This window comes from Natator depressus, chromosome 4, assembly GCF_965152275.1.
Source record: "Natator depressus isolate rNatDep1 chromosome 4, rNatDep2.hap1, whole genome shotgun sequence".
Lineage (NCBI taxonomy): Eukaryota > Metazoa > Chordata > Testudines > Cheloniidae > Natator > Natator depressus.
In genome coordinates this window covers 59,244,825-59,267,598 of record NC_134237.1, presented here as the reverse complement: position 1 = coordinate 59,267,598, position 22,774 = coordinate 59,244,825, and the positions used below count along the sequence as shown (strand labels likewise).

Sequence of the window (22,774 nt, the reverse complement as noted above, 5' to 3'; positions counted from 1 at the left end):
ATTGAAACAATTGGTCTTTTTTTAAATTAGTGAAAGTAGCATAGTATGTCAATGTAAATATGAAGACATTAAATGGTCAGGTAAGCATAAGAGCTTGGTCCTTTACAAAAATATTGAGCATTCCCAAAAGAATAATTACTAATTATTCTTGGACAATCATCAGTTCCACAGCGATACATTGGTAGTCTTAATATGTCAGTAGCAATACAGCCACATCATATAGGCCTAGTACACTGGATGCATCTCCACTACAGTATTATGGACTACACCCCTAATGATTCTAGCTTGCATCACTACATGAGGATTGATTTCCTAGAAGCAGCAGTCTCTTGTGAACCTTGTGTAAGAATGAGATGTCAATATATTACCTGGCCTTTTCCAGACAAAATGTCTACTATTTATGAGAGATTTGAGGAGTGACTAGATAGCTCAGGGAGTTGATTATTCATGAGCTATAAAAAGAACAGGAGTACTTGTGGCACCTTAGAGACTAACCTGTTCTTTTTGCAGATACAGACTTACATGGCTGCTACTCTGAAACCTGTCATGAGCTATAGACTCTTTCACCTTCAGATCATTGGTTCCAATCAAGATCAGACCAGATTAGAAGGTGATAACTTCCATCACTACTGAAGTGTTTTGTAATACTGTATATGAAAAATAAGTTGGTGGTTTCAGTTCAGTTCCTAATAGGCAAGTGGCCAAATAGAATTATAGATGCTAGAGAATCACACACTTCATTGCTTCTTTTGGCTGAGCTCATTGCACATATCAGGGGCTCCTTGCATCCCTGCATCCCTCCCCACAAGTTCCCAGTGTGCCATCCTCACATTCCCCTCTATTTCAGGGTTGTATGTAAACAGTTAAGCTTGTATAGTTTGTAATTTATTAAATTATTTATTTTAAGAAGTCATTCAGGGTGTCAACATTTTAATCTCCATCCGGATGATGAACAGGGTTGGGACAGGGGTGTTGTTATGGTGCAAGGTGTTCATGGCTGTCTTAACCAGTTCTTTGATCTAAAGACAATTACACAGTTTGTTAGAGCTGAAGGGTGTGCTAACAACAAGTCAGGGTCTCCATTTTTCACCCAAGTCAGGGTTCCTTCCCCACTCTGAACTCTAGGGTACAGATGTGGGGACTCCCATGAAAGACCCCCTAATCTTATTCTTACCAGCTTAGGTTAAAAACTTCCCCAGGTTACAAACTTTGCCTTGTCCTTGAACAGTATGCTGCCACCACCAAGCATTTTAAACAAAGAACAGGGAAAGAGCCCACTTGGAGACATCTTTCCCCAAAATATCCCCCCAAGCCCTACACACACCCTTTCCTGGGGAGGCTTGAGAATAATATCCTAACCAATTTGTTACAAAATCATCAAAGACCCAAACCCCTGGATCTTGGAACAATGGAAAAATCAGTCAGGTTCTTAAAAGAAGGGTTTTTTTTAAAAAAAAGAAAGGTAAAAATCATGATGGAAAATACTTTACAGGGTATTCAGATTCAAAACACAGAGGATCCCTCTCTGGGCAAAACCTTAAAGTTACAGAAAACAGGAATAAACCTCTCTCTTAACACAGGGAAAATTCACATAAAACAAAAGATAAACTAATCCGCCTTTCCTGGCTTACCTATACTGGTTGCAATATTAGAGACTTGGATTAGGATGGGTTGGAGAACATGGATTTCTGTCTGGCCTCTCTCAGTCCCAAGAGAGAACAACCATGTAAACAAAGAGCACAAAAAAAGCCTTCCTCCACCCTAAGATTTGAAAGTATCTTGTCCCCTTATTGGTCCTTTGGGTCAGGTGCCAGCCAGCTGAGCTGAGCTTCTTAACCCTTTACAGGTAACAGGATGTTGCCTCTGGCCAGGAGGGATTTTATAGCACTGTATACAGAAAGGTGGTTACCCTTCCCTTTATATTTATGACAACCCAGTTTCCCCTTCTGATTTTCACCAAAATCAATAGGGTTCTGCCCACTGATGTCTAGAACATTCCCTGAAATTTTGGTATGGAGCATTCAAAAGTTATTATGTTACATGCAGACAGACAGAGAGAGACAAACAGAAGGAGAGAAATGCCATCAAGTTGAGTGTAGGGCCTCACTTCACGTAGCCAACCACTTGTTCAGAGTCTCAGCACAGAGGATTAAACAGGCTTTGAGAACTTCTCCCTTTTTACCCCAAGGTGCGACCTCTCTGAAATTGGACAGAGGCCCATTGGTGAGACAGGTTAACAGAGGTCTTCAGAGGCTGCCTACCCATATCACACTCACTTACTAAATACTGTATGGAAACCATGCTAAAACTGCAGAAATGTTTAACTCAGAGGGTTCTCATACTCGGGGTCGTGACCCATTACCCATTACATGGCGGGGTTGCAAGCTGTCAGCCTCCATCCCCAAACCCTGCTTCACCTCCAGCATTTATAATAGCGTTAAATATTTTTTAAAGTGTTTTAGTTTATGGGGGAGGGTCACACTCAGAGGCTTGCTATATGAAAGGGATCACCAGTACAAAAGTTTGAGAATCACTGGGATAAACTGACATTTAATGTAAAAAGAAAAGGAGGACTTGTGGCACCTTAGAGACTAACAAATTTATCTGAGCATAAGCTTTCGTGAGCTACAGCTCACTTCATCAGATGCATTCAGCGGAAAATACAGTGGGGAGATTTATATACACAGAGAACATGAAACATAGGTGCACATTGTAACAAGAGTGATCACTTAAGGTGAGCTATTACCAGCAGGAGAGCAGGGGACGGGGGGACTTTTGTAGTGATAATCAAGATGGGCCATTTCCAGCAGTTGACAAGAACGTCTGAGGAACAGTGGGAGGTGTGGGGGGGGGATAAACAAGGGGAAATAGTTTTACTTTGTGTAATGACCCATCCACTCCCAGTCTCTATTCAAGCCTAAGTTAATTGTATCCAGTTTGCAAATTAATTCCAATTCAGCAGTCTGTCGTTAGAGTCTGGTTTTGAAGTTTTTTTTGTTGAAGTATTGCCACTTTTAGGTCTGTAATCAAATGACCAAAGAGACTGAAGTGTTCTCCGACTGGTTTTTGACATCCAAGGGAGATGCAGCAGCAACCATTGGTTCTAAAGTTCCTTGCATATTTTCATTCTAAATGCCTACTATCCATCCCTTTTACATTTTTTCAAGCTCATCTTTCTAAAATTTTTTGGATTTTGTCTTTTTTAAAAAAAAATAATCATGTCTGAACAAAAAAAGTTCAGCTGCTTTTGAATGCAAGGGGAGTAGAAAAAAAAGTTCAGACACACTTTCCTCTTTATAAGACTCTTTCTAAAAAGCCCTTGAACTTTCTACCCCTAGCCCAGTGCAAGTTAGGCATGGAAAAACACCAGGTAGAGGCGAAATACCTTTGAGCTTGCCAAGTAAAATCACATTTGCTTTGACTGACCTGCTGAAAATGCAATCTTTATGTATGCAGGGTGTTTCACACAGTTTTTTCACTTGGCTTTAAAGGAAGGAAGGAAGGAAATCCGCACTGTTGTAGGTAGAATTAACCTATCTGAGCAATGGAAAGGTCAATGCAGGAACATAGGAGCCCCTTCTATTCTATTTAGGTTCTTAAACCATGTTTATATATCACTGCACATCTTATATGGTAAAAGCAGCATAGGTCTTAAGGTTTGTCTATCTTTGTTGACTTAATTTTTCATACAATAAGTTATCTCTACAGTCTAATAAATACTACAAGAAGGTACCCTTGTATACATAAGGTTGCAATATCATGAAAAGTTGCTTTTCACTTACTAATCACTGCAGGCATTATATGTTTATGATGAAATTCATCCTAGTGCTAAGGGCCCATGCACTGCCCTCCACAACTCTGCAGCATGTTAAGAACTTAAGTTGCATGCAGGGTCGCAAGGTGGCCCTCTGTACTGGAGTGAATTTCATCCAAATCCTGCTTCTGCGCAGTATGCCTCTCTTTCATATCAGGTGCTTGGAATCCAGTTGGACAGCAGCTGTTCTGCTAAAGAAAAAACATAAGGTTTGTTTTGTTTTTTAAGGGTTTTTTTTGCCAGTTTGTCACATCACATTACTTGAGTGACAACATGTTATGCTGACATCTTGTCAAACTGACACAGAGCAAAACAGCATAAACCATACTGAAGTAACTTTTGTCACTTAGTCGTAAATTGCTGTGGGTCATAATGAGTTCTACCCTTGATGCCCCAGTACTTGAACTACTGATCATTTGTGTCAGTTTGACTTTGCTGTTGGTTATGAGACCAGAGGGCTTTAAATTACACTATGAGGATATTAGGCCCAATTCTCCACTGTTTTCCACCTTTTATAGTCATTTACACTTGTTCAAGGTAAGTGCCAAACACTGTCATTCTGGTTTGCAATTTACACCCACTTTGCACAGGTGTAAGCGACTACATTGATGCAACCAGGACGTGTGTCTTTTGACAATTGGTTTTACTGAATCTTCTCCGTCTTTCCATATAAGATCAAGTATAGGTTAGTATTTGCTTAATATCTGATATGGTCTCTAGAGGGGGACTGTATCCTGCACTTGCAGGGGAAGAGCCTCTGAGAGCTAGTAAGCACCAGTATTGAATGTGGCTGAATATAACTTACGGGATTAAACTAATTTTGGTCTCGTTTGATTCACAATCATTCCTGCATCTTTCTTGCTTTCTGTAAATGTTATTACGCCTCGGTAAGTATTTGCCAAATAGTCTGGTTGCACATTTTTCAGTCTATGGGTTGTTTGTGAACACACCAACTATTTGTGATGTGTAAATGTTTATGTGATATTGTTTCCAGACTGGATGACTTGCCTTTTAATCATGGAAATGCACTTCCAAGACAAATATATGAAACTTTCAGGATTCACAAACATTTTCATGAATTCTTGCGCTGAACAGAAGAGACCAATTCCATTTTGCAGCAACTTTTGAGGTTTCAAAAATTGTTTTTGTTCCACTTTGGAAGCAAAAAACCAGCTTCGCTGTTTTCATGAAAATGCACAATTGTGCTGGGAGTGAGAGAGGTGTGTGTCCTGGCTAGGGTGAAGGAAGAGTCTGAACCCTGACTTCCAACAGCCAACTTACTCCTTGCAGGGTGACCTCAAGAACCCCCTCTGATCCTGAGTCCGCCCCAAAAACTCTGCTCTGAATCAGAGCACAGTTTTTCATCTCACATCACTCCAACCCAGACAGAGCGGGGATTTGCACCTGGGTCTTCCATCTTACAGGCCAGTGTCCTAACTACTGGGGAACAGAGTCAAGCTAGGAATCTACTTCAGTATAGCTACATCTCTCAGGGGCATGAAAAATTCATACCCCTGAGAGACAGCTGTACCAACCTAACCCCCAGTGTAGACCAGTGCTAAATTGACAAGCATTCTTCGGTTGACCTCCTTTTGGGGAGGTAGATCACTTTTGCCAATGGGAGAAGCCTGTCCATCAGCATAGGTAGTGTCTACACTGAAGCACTCCAGGGGTGCAGTTGTGCCAATGCAGCACTTTAAGTGTAGACATACCCTTAGGCTATGACTACCCTAGAGAGCTTACCGTGGCACAGCTGCAGCTGTAAGCTCTCTAGTGAAGCCGCTCTAAGCTGACAGGAGAGAGCTTTCCCATCAGCTTACTTACTTCAGGCCCTGTGAGTGGCAGTACCGACAAGCGCTCCCACCGACATAGCACAGTCCACATCAATGCTTAAGTCGGCATAAATTATGTCACTTCGGGTGGCTAAGGGCTTGTCTACACTGGCACATTACAGCCCTGCAACTTTCTCGCTTAGGGGTGTGGAAAAACACCCCTCTGAGTGTGGCAAGTTTCAGCACTGTAAAGCGCCAGTGTAGACAGTACACCAGTGCTAGGAGCTGCGCGCCCAGCACTGGTAACTATTCCCCTCGTGGTGGTGTTTTTTTTCGAGCACTGGGAGAGCTCTCTCCCAGCGCTCTGCCTCGACTACACAAGCCACGTTAAAGCGCTGCCACGGCAACGCTTTAGTGTTGCCAGTGTAGACTAGCCCTGATTCACACCCCTGAGCAACATAACTTATGTCAACTTAAGCTGTAGTGTAGTTATAGCCTTAGTCAGTCTCTTTTTTGCGTATGTCTACACTATGAAATTAGGTTGAATTTATAGAAGTTGAATTTTTAGAAAGCGATTTTATACAGTAGTCAGGATCTGGTCAACTATAGGCTGAGCAAGTGCAGAATGGTGGTAGAATGTGCATTTGGATGTTTAAAAGCGCGCTGGTGCAGTTTACTGACTTGGTGTGACCGCAGCAAAACCAATATTCCCATTGTTATTACTGCTTGCTGTGCCCTCTACAATATCTGTGAGAGTAAGGGGGAGACGTTTATGGCAGGGTGGGAAGTTGAGGCAAATCGCCTGGCCACTGATTATGCTCAGCCAGACACCAGGGTGGTTAGAAGAGCACAGCAGGGCGTGCTGCACATCAGAGAAGCTTTGAAAACCAGTTTCATGACTGGCCAGGCTATGGTGTGACAGTTCTGTTTGTTTCTCCTTGATGAAAACCCGCCCCCTTGGTTCACGCTACTTCCCTGTAAGCCAACCTCCCTCCCCTCCCAGCTTCGATCACTGCTTGCAGAGGCAATAAAGTCATTGTTTCAAATTCATGCATTATTTATTAATTCGTCACACCAATGGGGGGATAACTGCCAAGGTAACCCGGGAGGGGTGGGGGAGGAAAGAAGCACCGGGTAGGGTGGTGGAGGAGGGGAGGATGGAAGGACAAGGCCACACTGCACTTCAAAACTTATTGAATGCCAGCTTTCTGTTGCTTGGGCAGTCCTCTGGGGTGGAGTGGTTGGGCGCCTGGAGGCCCCCTCCCCACGTTCTTGGACGTCTGGGTGAGTAGGCTATGGAACTTGGGGAGGAGCGGGGTTGGTTACACAGGGGCTGCAGTGGCAGTCTGTGCTCCAGCTGCCTTTTCTGCACCTCAACAATACGCCGGAGCATATGAGTTTGATACTCCAGTAGCCTCAGCATTGCATCCTGCCTCCTCTCATCATGCTGACGCCACCTCTCCTCTCGCTCATCCCTCCTGTCCTCTTGCTCATCCCTCCTCTCCTCTCACTTGTCCCTCCTCTCCTCATGTTCATTTTGTGCTTTCCTGGACTCTGACATTGTCTCCCTCAATGCATTGTGCTGGGCTCTTTCAGCGTGGAAGGCCTGCATGAGCTCAGAGAACATTTCATTGCTAGTGCATTTTTTTCGGCTTCTAATCTTTGATAGCCTCTGGGACTATTGTGGAGCAATGAAACATTTGCAGCTGCAGGAGGGAAAAAAGGGAGATTAGTCTTTAAAAAGAGACATTTTAGAGAACAATGGGTAGACTCTTTCATGGTGAACCAAGCTGTTAACATTACATAGCATATGTGCTTTCTTTACAAGGTCACATTTTGCCTCTCATATTGAGGGTCTGCCGGTATGGTGTGAGAGATCACACAGAAAGGGCGGCGGGCAACAGAATTTGGCTTGCAGGCAGAGATGGTAAGCCACAGTCTTTTGGCTTCTTTAACGTTCCTAACATGTGGGAATGGTTTCAAACAGCAGCGCCCTCCTTTCCCATACCAAGCACCCATTGGGTTGGCCCTTTAAAATGGGTTGGCCCTTTAAAAGGAGGGGCTGCAGTTTTCGGGTTAACATGCAGCACAAACCCAACAAACCCCCCCCCCCACACACACACACACACAATTCTCTGGGATGATCTCTTCACCCTCCTCCCCCCACCACGTGGCTAACAGCGGGGATGATTTCTGTTCAGCCACAGGCAAACAGCCCAGCAGGAACGGCCACCTCTGAATGTTCCCTTAATAAAATTCCCCTATTTCAACCAGGTGACCATGAATGATATCACTCTCCTGAGGATAACACAGAGAGATAAAGAATGGATGTTGCTTGAATGCCAGCAAACACCGGGACCATACGCTGCCATGCTTTGTTATGCAATGATTTCAGACTACGTGCTGCTGGCCTGCCATGGTAAAGTGTCCTACCATGGAGGATGGAATAAGGCTGCCCTCCCCAGAAACCTTTTGCAAAGGCTTTGGGAGTACGTCCAGGAGAGCTTCATTGAGATGTCCCTAGAGGATTTCCGCTACATCCCCATACAAGTTAACAGACTTTTCCAGTAGCTGTATTGGCCACAAATGCATCCCAAGTCTTCAGGGTAAATTAATCATTAAACACTCTTGCTTTTAAACTGGGTATTATATTTACGAAGGTACACTCGCCAGAGGTCCTTCTCCGCCTTCTAGGTCCGGGAGCCAGCCTTCGGTGGGTTGGGAGGGTACTAGATCCAGGGTGAGAAACAGTTCCTGGCTGTCAGGGAAAACGGTTTCTCCGCTTGCTTGCTGTGCTTCAACCTCCTCCTCATCATCATCTTCCTCGTCCCCAAAATCCGCATCCCAGGTGTGTGAGAGTCCATTGACGGAGTCCATGTATAGGGCTGGGGTGGTTGTAGGGGCACCCCCTAAAATGGCATGCAGCTCATCATAGAAGCGGCATGTCTGGGACTCTGACCCGGAGAGGCTGTTTGCCTCTCTGGTTCTTTGGTAGGCTTGCCTGAGCTCCTTAAGTTTCACGCAGCATGTGGTCCCTATTATAGCCTCTGTCCTTCATGCCCTTGGAGATTTTTTCAAATATTTTGGCATTTCATTTTTTCGAACGTAGTTCTGATAGCACGGATTCGTCTCCCCATACAGCAATCATATCCAGTACCTCCTATTCGGTCCATGCTGGAGCTCTTTTGAGATTCTGGGACTGCATGGTCACCTCTGCTGATGAGCTCTGCGTGGTCACCTGGGCTGAAGAGCTCTGTATGTTCACCTGTGCTGATCAGCTTGCCACACTGAGTTGAGAGTGCTGTCCAGAGCGGTCACAATGGAGCACTCTGGGATAGCTCCCGGAGGCCAACTCTGTCGAATTGCATCCACACTACCCCAAACTGGACCCAGCAAGGTCGATTTCAGCACTAATCCACTCGTCGGGGAGGAGTACAGAAACCGGTTTTAAGAGCCCTTAAAGTTGGAAAAAATGGCTTCGTAGTGTGGACGGGTGCAGGGCTAAACCGATCTAATGCTGCTAAATCCGACCTAAACTCGTAGTGTAGACCAGGGCTTTGTCTCCCTCTTCTGCCACAACTAAAGTGACGTGGAAATCAATGTCTCCACAAAACAGCATGTTTTGCCACAATGAAAGTGTGAACAGCTCTAATGAATACCCAACCATCATGAGATTATTCAGCAGTAATGAACAGCAGGATGCCACAAACAGCAAAAGAATCAAATTAGAGTTGTTAAATTTTGACTATATTCACAAATCTTCCTTTTTATTATTCAACCAGCACCCAGGGCTGTCCTTAGGCATATGCAGCATACAAGGCTGCATAGGGCACCCGAAAATTTAGGTTCCTTCCTGCAGGCTCCCACAGCTGGCTGCTGCAGACTGGTGAATCTTCCTCTGGAGGGGATCTAGTACTTAAAAGTGAAAAGGCCTTCCAGCCTGCCAGACCTATTAGCACAACATTCGCAAAAAAGAAAAGGAGTACTTGTGGCACCTTAGAGACTAACCAATTTATTTGAGCATAAGCTTTCGTGAGCTACAGCTCACTTCATCGGATGCATACTGTGGAAAGTGTAGAAGATCTTATTATATACACACAAAGCATGAAAAAATACCTCCTCCCAGCCCACTCTCCTGCTGGTAATAGCTTATCTAAAGTGATCACTCTCCTTACAATGTGTATGATAATCAAGTTGGGCCATTTCCAGCACAAATCCAGGTTTTCTCACCCCCCACCCCACACACACACAAACTCACTCTCCTGCTGGTAATAGCTTATCTAAAGTGACCACTCTCCTTACAATGTGTATGATAATCAAGGTGGGCCATTTCCAACACAAATCCAGGTTTTCTCACCCCCCCCCCCCGAATTGGAATTCATTTGCAAATTGGATACAATTAACTTAGGCTTGAATAGAGACTGGGAGTGGCTTAGTCATTATGCAAGGTAGCCTATTTCCCCTTGTTTTTTCCTACCCCCCCCCAGACATTCTTGTTAAACCCTGGATTTGTGCTGGAAATGGCCCACCTTGATTATCATACACAATGTAAGGAGAGTGGTCACTTTGGATAAGCTATTACCAGCAGGAGAGTGAGGTTGTGTGTGTGTGGGGGGGGGGGGTGAGAAAACCTGGATTTGTGTTGGAAATGGCCCACCTTGATTATCATACACATTGTAAGGAGAGTGATCACTTTAGATAAGCTATTACCAGCAGGAGAGTGAGTTGGGGTGGGAGGGGGTGAGAAAACCTGGATTTGTGCTGGAAATGGCCCAACTTGATTATCATACACATTGTAAGGAGAGTGATCACTTTAGATAAGCTATCACCAGCAGGAGAGTGGGGTGGGAGGAGGTATTTTTTCATGCTTTGTGTGTATATAATAAGATCTTCTACACTTTCCACAGTATGCATCCGATGAAGTGAACTGTAGCTCACGAAAGCTTATGCTCAAATAAATTGGTTAGTCTCTAAGGTGCCACAAGTACTCCTTTTCTTTTTGCGAATACAGACTAACACGGCTGTTACTCTGAAACCTAGCACAACATTGAAACTGTTAAAGAGCCATTCAATTGGTAATGAGGCCATTTAACAGGCATTTGCCAACCCCCAGGTATATACTGTCAGTTTCTCAATTTACTGACAAAACCAGTTGTGCATGACTGTAATATTTACTCAGAACATGTTAGTCTACAGGACCTTAGTTTAAAATTTGCTTTAAAAATATTTCATTAGTGTGTTGCTGAAGATTATAAAATCACATCTCTAAAAAATCCTTACATAGATTTTAAGATGCACAGTCTGAGTATTCATCTTTAGTCTTAGATACTTGGATCTTCAGACATATAGTTTTTTAAATAAATCCTTCAAAAGACCCACCCCTCTCTAAAATACACATGCGAGCCCAAGCTGCTGTCGGGCATAGGGTCACCAGTTTAATAATATTGCATAGGGCCCCATAAATCCTAAGGACGGTCTGCCAGCACCAAACCACTATTTCCGATGCATCCGATGCATCCGATGAAGTGAGCTGTAGCTCACGAAAGCTTATGCTCAAATAAATTTGTTAGTCTCTAAGGTGCCACAAGTACTCCTTTTCTTTTTGCGAATACAGACTAACACGGATGCTACTCTGAAACCTATTTCCCATCTGTAATTACTAAAATAATTCTAAATGGGAAAAGAACCCTGGTTTTGAGCTGGGCTCATGTAGATTGGGTACAGGATGGGAGACTCTATCCTGGGAAGCAGTGACACTGAAAAAGATGTGGGGATGAGGGTGGATAATCAGCTGATTATGAACTCCCAGTGAGATGCTGTGGCCAAAAGCGCTAATGAGATCCTGGGATGCTTAACAGGGGAATCTCAATGAGAAATAGAGAGGTTATTTTACCTCTGTGTTTGGCACTGGTGCAACTGTTGCTGGAATATTGTGTCCAGTTCTGGGACCCACAATTTAAGAAGGATATTGAGAGATTGGAGAGGGTTCAGACAAGAGCCATGAGAATGATTAAAGGATTAGAAAACGAACCTTACAGTGATAGGCTCAAGGAGCTCAATCTATTAAGCTTAACAAGGAGAAGATTAAGGGGTGACTTGATAACAGTCTATTTATATCTATACGGATCTGCCGTTTTGAGTACTACGACATTTTGGGGATCATCAGACAGGTACGGGATTCTGTCACCACTTGCCTTCCAACTTTGGGTGCCTTAATGCTATGCTGCTGTGGCTCAGAGCTCTGACACCAGTAGCCAGCCGACAAACATAAAGGTCTTAACCTCGGCTTCCAGCAGCCTAGTTATTCCTTGCAGGGTGATTTCAGCAGCCCTCTCCAATCCAGGGTATCCCCAAATCCCTCTCCCCAAGTTCTTAGTACCAGACACTTGAACTTTTCATCACCTCAGAAGGAGTGAAACCTGCCTCCAATCATCAGTTCACTTTGACACACACTTCACACAGGTTGCACACCAGAGCCCTGCTTGCGGTAGAAATAAACAAATGTTTATTTAATAGAAAAATCATAGATTCCAAGGTGGAATAGTGAGGAAAAGCAACGACATAAAAGTTACACAGAAAATAAACATAAAGACTCTTGGGCTTTACACTTCTATATTAGTTATATTCTGTTTTCTAATACAAGTTACCTATTGCCTCTGAACAGTTTCTGAGAGGACCCTCTGTTCTAGAGGGGATTCAGCCTTTCACAGACAGCACCCTGCTTCAATGCTGGCCCTCATTTCTGGACAGTCTTTACTTCAAACCCTCTTTCCTTTTAGCAGGGTTTGCAGGTTTTCCCCACCTGCCACTTTCTCTCAGATGGGTAATTCATGTCTACACAGCGTGGTGGGAACTCCTTCCTTCCTTAATTTTCAAAGACTAGCATTTTCTTTTTAGTTTTAATGTTTTTCCATACACTTCAGTGGTCCCCTGTCTTCCCCTAGGTTGTACAATGCTAGGCTTGCAATTAGTTTCATGTGAATAACTAGCCCGGGAGGTGACCCTCCCTGATTACTTCACCCATTGTGAGGTGATGCTGCAGTTGCACCCTACTTACAATTACAATGTTCTACACACACATTCATAACCATCACGTCCTAACGACCATTAAGTTCAGAACATTACAAGCTTTCCTAAAAGACCTTACCAGACATATACTTAGACACAATAACATTGTATAAACTGGTTGATTCAGATGTTTATAGTGGGGGGTTGAGGCACCCTGTTCTCCCCATGGGGAGTCTGGACCCTGATTGTCACAATGGGGAACAAAAATTTAATAATGGGCTTGTCTGTCTAGCAGAGAAAGGTATGACATGATCCAAAGACTGAAGTTGAAGCTAGACATATTCAGACTGGAAATAAGGCATTAATTCTTAATGTGAGAGTATTTAACCACTGGAACAATTTACCCATGGTTGTGAAGGATTCTTTACCACTGACAATTTTTAAATCCAGTTTGGATATTTTTCTCATAGACTCATAGACTTTGTCAGAAGGGACCATTATGATCATCTAATCTGACCTTCTGCACAACGCAGGTCACAGAATCTCACCCACCCACTCCTGCAATAAATCTCTCACCTATGTCTGAGCTATTTAAGTCCTCAAATCATGGTTTAAAGACTTCAAGGTGCAGAGAATCCTCCAGCAAGTGACCCATAGGAAATACCTCAGGAATTGTTTTTGGGGCTCTCTATGCTCTGTGTTATACAGGAGGTCAGACTAGATGATCACAGTGGTCTCTGCTGGCCTTGGAATCTATGAATCTGTAGCAACAGTAGTGAGGAATGCCTTTTTGTCCCACATCTAGCTAGTAATTAGCCAGGAAGTTGCACCCATTCTTTTTGGATGAGGGCACTGTAATCTATGCTTTAGTCACCTCCAGGCTGGACTACTGCTACTGTCTCTCCCTAGAGGCTCTTGAAGAGACTCACTCAGATCCCAACAGCCTGTCTTCTGAGCAAGAAATAATTATAACCCATTATATCAGTGCTCTGGGACTTCTGCTGGCTCCCCATCCATTGAAACCAAAACCATTTCAAAGTGCTGGTCACCACCTACAAGACACTAGGAGAGCTGTGGGTGTTCAGCACCTTTGAAAATAGGACGCTAGAGTGTCTAAATCTGGTGCCCAAAAACTGAAGCACTCAAAATTAGAAGTGATCTTTGAATATTGAGCCTTGGGCAACTCAAGGCCCAAGGCTGCACAGACAGTCAGAAGCAAATCTTCTGACTCCTACACTGTGTTCTTTACTTCATACCAAATGCAAAATGACATGCACTGCAATGCAGGCACACTGTACTGCATGACTTGTTTGTTCATCAGGAAGGAATGCCTATGATATGTTTCTCCATGGAAGAGACTTATATATGTTTGACTTGATGATAGAGAATGAGCTGTGTGCAAAAATATAAAAAGAGGAACAACTGCAAGGCTTGCTATTATTATTGGGGCAATATTCCAGATTGCCCATTGTGTTTGGTGCTGTAGACATAGGAACGAGTGTAATGCTTTCTTCTAACCTGGTCAAGTCACAACCAAGGCTCTCACCACCAGAGCTACTCAGAAAATGTCTGGAACAACTGAAACAAATAACTGTTGCACTTGACTTACTGGTAATTTTGACCTTCTAGAAGGCATTACCTCTAGAAAATCTACTAATTTGGGTTTAATTTTGCCCAGATTCACTGTCACATTGTATAATATCTTCACAGTTCCCTTATAATCACTGTTCTGCTCTCTGCCCATTTTGTTTGTTTTTCTTACCATTTCCTGAGAGTTTTGAAATAAATATTTAGAAATGAGGTAACAAAGTGCCCAAGACAGGATTTTCTGCTTCAGAGAACTGGGATGAAAACTGTGTGCAGCTATACAAAAAAAAAATTAACATACCCTTTACAAACTGTTATACAAAATAGCAGGCATGTAGTTCTTCCTTGGCCAATAATTAAGCTGCTTTGCATAAATTACAGAGATGCATTACGGAGTCTGGGATAAAAATACCAAAAGAAGAAAATACTTTAAGGAGGCAAACAATCACATCTTACAGTATTTATGAAGTACAGGACTGCAGCTTTCCCTCTGGACTTTTTAAAAAAGCTCTATTAAATTATACTTCAACTCTAGTTTCAAGAAGGTATTTTTAGAAGCAATTACACTAAGAGGTTTAAGCTTCATAGAAACTAATCTATGAGAATCTCTTAGTCTGAAGCACCTCAGATAGCTGAGTAAAGCAACTGATCTTTGAAATGAAAGGGAAATAAATCTGTGTACTGGAAAAAAGTGTGGCCTATAACTAGAGATGAAGAAAGCCATTACAGAAATGCTGGTGAATTTGCATGTATAGACACACTCTATGTGGAGAGTAGGACGGGCATTTATATCTCCTTGTGCTCTTCTTATTGGCCATTAACGGTTGGATGGGACAAACTATCTATCATCTATCTGAGGAGTTCAGTTTAATTTAAGACATCTTTTCCCTTAGGGGTTACTCTCCTCCATCCCATGGTTTTTCCCATGATTTCCCAGCGGGCACTTTATGTTGTAGCAATAAGTAAGGGTGGGAAAAATTAAATGCTATGCTTAAAAAAAGTTAAAAATCATTACAAAGGTTTTTGTCTATGCTTTACAGTTAAACCCTTACATGTAGGCAGAAAGTTTAATAATTATGGACTTTGGATGGCAGACTCTAGGGACTCGATTAATCATTGCCCTCCTCCTTACGTAATTATTTGCACTGATAAGAAGGAAGAAGTGGGCTCTGTAAGTGCAAACTATTATCAATAAATCATTGTCTCAGTGAATTTACTTCTCATGAAAAAAAGTATATATTTTATCATAACATCTGAGCAGCAAACTTTCCATTAACCAATGTTAAAAATTAACTTAGGTATGTTTTGTATTTTGATTTGAAGTTCACTTTTTCTTTCCTTCTGTAGTACGCTCGCTCTCTTTCTTTCTCTGCTTTTTTTTCAGGATCTGTGTTTTCCTTCAGACCTTTTCTAATGTTGAGTAATTTATAGTTTTATTTTTTCATCCTTCTGTCATGCTGAGAAGACCTTTTTCTCTTTAGCAGCTCATTTTTCCTTTTGGAGTAAGTCACTCTCTTTCTCTCATGTTCATTTGTTTTATCCCTGTATTTTTTATTTCCTCACTCTAGCTTTCTTATTTTTCCTTTAGCCAAGTCTGTCCCTTCTCTGTAAATACTTCCCTCAAGTACCTTCCCTGCTTCTTCCTTCATTCTCCCTCCAACCATCTGTCCTCCTCTCTGCATGTTCCTCCAGTCCCTCCTTCCTCTAACATGTTCCTTTGTGTTTCTTTTTCACGCTTTCCTTCCAGACCCTCACAACACTTCCATAGGACCTGGCCAATCAAGCTTCCCCTGCTCCTATCAGTAGGGTGGCAATCAGCCTGCAGAATCCCTTCTAGTGCCCATATGCTGTGTAGATTACTGAGGAGTACTCATTCCTTCACATTTTGCTGTGATTCTCAGGAGGAAGTGGACGTCACCACCACTCCCTGATGAGAAGAGCTTATCTGCATTAAGGACTGGGAGCTTCAGTCTCAACTGCTAAAGGTCTGAAAAAGTGTTACTATGTATGAGACTGTTCTGCTGGGATCCCAGCACCTAGGGAGATCTAAACTACAGTGGCTTTGAGTCATTAAGTTTGGATCCAGATTGATTTTCAGAGGTTTTTGGAGCTGAAGTTTTTCAGCCAGGTGAGGGGGATTAGCAGAAGACTCCTTGAAGTCCATTAGGGATCTCACTAGGCAGATCAAATCTAACTGGGAAGCACTTATGATACCTACAGTAATGGACACTACAGAAAACCTTAAAAGAAAGACTTCTGAAGCTCATTAGCCTGGAAACAGAACTAAATTAAATAGTGCTGGGGAGCCTCATATGTGAGCATGTACAGTTTAGCAGTTGAGAATCTAAAGTACTAGGAGAAGTGACCTACCCTATAGTGGTAGTCCCCAAATAATTTTAAAAGCAGTCTGTTTTTAAGAAAGCGTCTATTTTACCTGAGATAAATACAGATATTTTCCCTTGCCCATTTGTATGTGAACAGGTGTGTACACTCTGTGGGGTCATTTTCATGTGTACCCATTTTTACCTTGGCCAACTGCTTTCAGATCCAGGTTAGAACAAGCATTAACACAAACTTGTGTAATTAACTTAGGTTTGAGGTTTTGCATTGCGGGTTTCTTTAAAAGCAAGAGTTGAGTTTCACATGTTTATGGGCCTTGTTCTGAACAAAGCATGCAAGGATTTAATGGGCCACATGCTGCATCTTTAGTACGAGGAGAAATGCCTGCATGTTCCTTCAGCCGATAAATATACTAACATTTAAAGTGTGAGGTTTTGTGGAGCTGCACTTTTCTGATGGCCACATTATATTACCCTATGGTGTTGAAGAGCAGTAATGAAGTATTACATTTTTGGTCTTCTTTGATCATGAGTCTCCTTCCTCAGGGTGATGGCCTGTTGAAAGCCTTGCACTTCTATTCTAAAGTACTTATATGGGCCCATCACTATGACCTTGAGCACCTCACAGTCTTTAATGTGTTTGTATGACAGGTTGGGCCCCTTGGGATGCTACCTGACAAGTTGAGAGACCACTGAGTCCACCTGTTATGCCAGCCTGGGACCCTTTTTACCTGTCTTGCTGAGCCAGGCCATTAAACCTCCTCCAGCAAACACGCAGGCAGGGCCACACGCAGCTGCAGACCAAAACAGACACTGAGATCAGTTCTGGGGCGGCTCACCTTAAGGGATTTGTCCCAGCACTCAGATGTCCACCTCCCTTGGAGTGCAGACCCAAAGGTATATTGTGAAACCCACCTCTTCCCTCAATGTGGAGGAAGATATGCACAACTTCTCCACCCACCTCGCAGTTTGAAGTTACAGAAACAGGGTTTAAGAAGAAACAAAACAAATTTTATTAACTATAAAAGGCAGATTTTAAGTGCTTAAAGGGGTAGCAAACAGAACAAAGCAGATTACTAAGCAAATAAAACCAAACATGCAAACTAAGCTTGTTTCACTTAAGGAATTGGTTACAAATAGTAATTTCTCAACCTAGATATTGTTGCAAGCAGATTACAGAAAGTCTTGAAAGGCAGATACGCTAGTCTCCAGCTTGAAACCTCAGTTAGTATTACTCACAAGCTGGACACCCTTCCAGCTTGGGCTCAATCCTTCTCCCCACCCCCACCCCCCATTCAGTTCTTGCTTCCAGCTCTTTTTCAGTGTCTCTTAGGGTGGAAAGGCAGAGGAGGACCATGATGATGTCACTCCCCTGCCTTATATAGCTCTTGTGTAAGGCAGGAACCCTTTGTCTTCTAGTGGAAAACCACTGGCATTCCAAAAGGGGAGGAGAGGTATCCAGCACCAGGTGACTCAGACCCATGTCTCTGCAGGGCTGTGGCAGCCATTGCTCATAGGCTGTCTCCAGCATCCACAGGAAGACTAAGCCCTTTCACAGTCCATGGTCTCTGCTAATGGCCCATTAGCCCTGTCTGGCTTTTCCATTGTTGCACCTGAAGAGCTCGTTGGGGCTGACACCCAAAGTAACACATTTGAAATACAGATACATAGTTAATATTCCTAACTTCAGATACAGAAATGATACAGGCATACAAATTGGATAATCACATTCAGTAAATCATAACCTTTCCAATGATACCGTACGTGAGCCATCTTGCATAAAGTATATCTCAGTTATGTCATATTCATATTATAAGCATATTTTCATAAAGAATATGGAGTGAAATGTCACAGTATTTATCCTCGCAAACCCCCATGAGGTAGGAATATGCTATTATCTCCATTTTATGGATAGGGAAGGGAGGCACAGAGAGGCTCAGTGACTTGTCCATGGTCCTACACGAAGTCTATGGGGAAGCAGGAAATTGAATCCCAATCCCCTAAATTCTACATGAACGCCCTAATCACTGAACCATCCGTCCTCATGTCACATGGACCTTGACTATAAAAATGGGGTAAAATTCAGGTTTTAATACAGTGCCTGCATTTTTCTGTTTAAAAATGTCAATACATGCAATGGAACTTGTCAAAACATTTAGTTCAAAAACAGATGAAATGTGGCCTGTTTTCAAAAAAACAAATACTTTAGTTTCTTCGCTGGTTTTTGTTTGTTTGTTTGTTTGTTTTGTTTTTGTTTTTTTTTTAAATTAAGCTTTTGAAAAACCAAAAGTAATCTGAAAACTGAATAATTTGTTGGGTTTTTTTGGGGGTGAAAACAAAAATCTTTCCATCTTTTGACATTTTTTGTGCAAAATACTTATCACTTTCCAACCAGCTTTAATGTAATAATATTTTCTGCTTACACTGCATTTCATCTGACAGTCTCCAAAGGCTTTATAACATTTACCCACCTTTATTAACCTCATTTCACAGAGGAGGAATTGAGGCCCAGATAGGTTAAAATGACTTGCCCACACTCACACAGCGAATCAGAATGAGAGTTGGAGCTGGATTAATGAGGTCCCCTGTGACCTCACTGCCATGTGCCCCTCCCTCCTTTGAGTAACAGCATCCAGGGCCATCCACACAAGTGCTGCCGGCTGGGCTGATGGGTGGTTCAGCACCATTCCCCTTTAGACAGGCTAAGCCTCCCCCTTTCCACACTGCCCACTTTTGTTCACAACATAAAAGGGTAGAAGCTTTTAGATGAAAGCTCAGATTATGATTTTATCATGTGATTCCAGGAACTGGGACCCGAGGCATGGGCCCACAGTACCTATGCTTTCATCTAACCCTGGGTAGAGGATCCTGGTCTTGTGAAGCCCAGTCCCTTGTTCTAACAGTTAAATAATGCCTAAATATTGTGGTGCTGGTTGCAGACAGCAGTATCAGGGCTTTACTGTGTTTTTCACATTCATTGACTTTCAGACCGTGCACAATTTCACTGCACATCCACGCATCACTGAACTAATAGTTATATATTTTGGATTAAGTCTAAATGCTTAGAGTTTCTATCTTTCAAGGTCTTTCAGGTTATATCCTGTTATCTTTGTCTGTGTGCTAAACAGATTTAAAGTCTCTGGACCATCCCTTAAGAGTCTAACAATAGGATTAGAAAGACCATTTGTAGGGTTGTACATAAAATACACATCAGAAAGATTAGTGTGGGCTAGCCATTGCAATGTATGGTGAAACTATCAAACTATGCATTATTTTCCAAAGGCTTTTTATAAATATAAACCTTACATGCTTTTAATCCATTCCTTTAAAGATTATATGCACTGAAAAAGCCATTTTTCTATTGTGGCAAATGAGCATAAAGCACAAGAGACTTTTCTGTACATATTGTATACAAATTATACATGTTGATGTATAAATCAAAACAAATGATAAGTGAATACATAATACAGTGAAAAAACAGATATACAATATTTAAAACAGAGTGTAAAGGTTCCTTGTTATACCACCCATTTGCAGGGTGGTCATTACAAAACAGAAGGAACACATTTTAATATTTCATGTAAATATCACCCTGTGCTAAACCACCTTCCACATTAAAAAGGTTTAACTATTCTAGATCCACCCTTCCTTGAATACGAGTAAAGCACCTACAGATAGAGAAAACGTGCAAAGTGTAAATTGCCTCATCAAAGCTCATTTTTACAAACTGCCTGCTTGAGTTATTTTTTGCTTTCCAACATGCAGTTTTAACAGGAGTGCGGAGCCAGTTTTTGACAAGACGTAAAATATCTGATATGACCCATTAAACAGAATGAAAAGATCGGTAAGTACCTACCTTGTCCTCATTTTCTTTGGGTTCAGCTCTTGTACCTTTTTCAGTCTTGCAGCACTCCCATGGTGCTGGCAGACCCACAGCACAGACCTGACTGATACATTGTGACAAACTCTCAGCCTCCCTTCTGTTTAGCGTCAATGTAGATTGCTCGACTTTGTGTGTTTATTTCCAGACAGAGGCGTTATTGTGAGAATAAAGAACCATCATGAGAAACGATGGATCTTGTTAAGGCACACTGTGTTCTTCCAACATGTCAAAGAGAATTTGTCTATTCACCAACTACCGGCTTTGGCTGTAGGTCATTAGGGTGCTAATGCCAAGCAAGGCTAAAGGCCTTGATAGGATTTAGGGGTAATCTTAGGAAGAAAGAGTGAGAACAGATATTATTAGCATTTGGGTAGGCAATTGCTAATCCAGCAATAATACAATCTGGGTGGAACAGAAGACAGTACAAAACTGATTAACCATTTCACTCACAAATACAAATGAAAGAGGTTTCTGCCAATTGGAGGGGTGGGGAAACCCGGTGGAACAGTTTATATTCCATCTTAGTCCCGCGGCCCACCGGGGATATCGGCTGGCGGCTCCTCCATAGAGCCACGAGCATGGGCGTGTACTTGGAGCAGTTCACCTCTGTCCCTGAAGCCTGTCCCTTTGGTGGTGCGAGGGAGACCCTGGCGCACGCATATCTTCAGTGCGCCAGGCTGCAGCCCCTTTTCCGGCTCCTCCAGAACCTCTTATTGAGGTTCTGGCTGCACTTTTCCCTGCACTTGTTTATTTATGCACACCCGATTCGAAGCCCCACAAAGTCGCGGGACCACCTCGTCAATCTCCTCCTAGCCACGGCCAAGGTGGCCATTCGTAACACCAGGGAGAAGAGGTTGGCAGGGGGGCAGCCTGCGACTGTGAGGCTGTTTTTCGCTCCTTTATCTGTTCACACATCCAGGTAGAGTTCCCCTGGGCAGCGGCTGCCGGCTCTCTTGACGTCTTCGAGGAGCAATGGGCACTGTCCGGGGTTCTCTGCTTGGTGTCCCCTTCAGGTTCCCTAGTTTTGGCCTTTTGACCCCCACGCCTTTCTGTTATTGCATTTGTTGTCCCCCGCACTCAGTTGGGTTCCGGGTTTAGTAGCCCTTCCCTAGGCTGGGGGAGGGGCTTTTAGCAGTGGGCGAGCTAGTGCTCGCCCACATCCCAGTGCTCAAAAGGACCACTCTCTTATATCCTTCTGGTCGGACTCCGTCACAATACATATTCCATGTTTTCCTCTCTCTCTAGGCATTTCCGTGTGTAGTTTTTCTAGCTCTAACACTATTTATCTCAATGGTAAGACTAAATCCTGTTCTTATTACAGGTAAGCAAGCAGCAAGAAAACACAAGAGTAAACCAGCCATGCTCAGCATATCTCCCAAATCCTAGTCCATACATTGCTCTGCAAAAAAAAGTCAACTAAACTGCATTTCATGGATTATTATTTATCAGTTATTTTGCAGTAATGCTGAAAGGGCCTGGTGAGGACTGGAGCCCAATTGTGTTATATTCTGTTCACACACAGCAAGACACAGTCTCTTCCCTGAAACGCTTACAATCTAATCATACATTGCACCGGGATAGCAGCATTGAAAGGTCAGTTCTGATCAGGTTATTATAATTGTTTCAAACACTGTACTGAATAGACTTAACTAGATCTGTAGGAACCTTCTGCTCCCACACAATCACAATTCTATATTTGCTATAGCTGTAATTTAAAACAGGCTTATACTTCCTGAAAAACGGATGTGTTGATCTATGAAGTAACGTTTGTCTTCACTTGTAAGACAGGGAGATGGGAACATAACATTTATGATTCTACTGCTCTTGAGTTATCACTGCTCACTATCCTCATGAAGATAAGTGTCAGAACAAAGATCAGCTGTCATGGATTCCTCACAGATGCCAAGAACAGAAAAAAAATATAAAAATCAGAGTTTAAAGACAGAAAGCCCATATCACTGAAAATAATGAGTGAACTGCTTAAGGATTTCCTGGTTGTATGCCTGAATGAGCAGAAATCATTCCAAAACTTCAGTTATTCAGGCCAAGGGAAAGATCTGAAAATGACACATGGTCAAGTGTTGACCCAATAGGTCTGGCTAGACTCAAGGCTAAATTTAAGCCTATGATGTTGATTCTAGGTCAGGGGCAGGCAAACTTTTTGGCCTGAAGGCCACATCAGGTTTCAGAAATTGTATTGAGGGCCGGTTAGGGGAGGCTGTGCCAGGCTGTGCCCCTGCCCCCTATCTGCCCCCCCTTGCTTCTTGCCCCCTGACAGCCCCCCACCCCTGGGACTCCTGCCCCATCCAACCCCCCGTTCCCTGAAGGGTCCCCCAGGACCCCAGCCCCATCCACACACACCCAGCTCCCT

The 22,774-nt window shown here is 42.9% G+C and overlaps 1 protein-coding gene and 1 long non-coding RNA gene across 3 annotated transcripts in view; one reads left to right on the top strand and one right to left on the bottom strand.

Moving 5' to 3' along the window:
- The window catches only part of TRIM2 (tripartite motif containing 2), a 150,883-nt gene extending 130,489 nt beyond the window's left edge, over positions 1–20,394 (bottom strand). Inside the window, exon 1 of the mRNA XM_074951025.1 lies at positions 20,377–20,394. The gene's annotated coding sequence lies outside the window, so the exon portion shown is untranslated. The remainder of the gene's footprint in view (positions 1–20,376) is intronic.
- On the top strand, positions 15,306–22,048 carry LOC141986495 (uncharacterized). Of its 2 annotated transcripts, none has more exons than XR_012639297.1 (4): positions 15,306–15,352; positions 16,083–16,166; positions 20,286–20,364; positions 21,725–22,048. It is a non-coding gene; the product is annotated as an uncharacterized LOC141986495 (long non-coding RNA). The 2 variants fall into 2 exon arrangements; XR_012639298.1 differs by lacking the exon at positions 15,306–15,352 and adding an exon at positions 15,538–15,683.
- Positions 22,049–22,774: the final 726 nt, after the last annotated feature.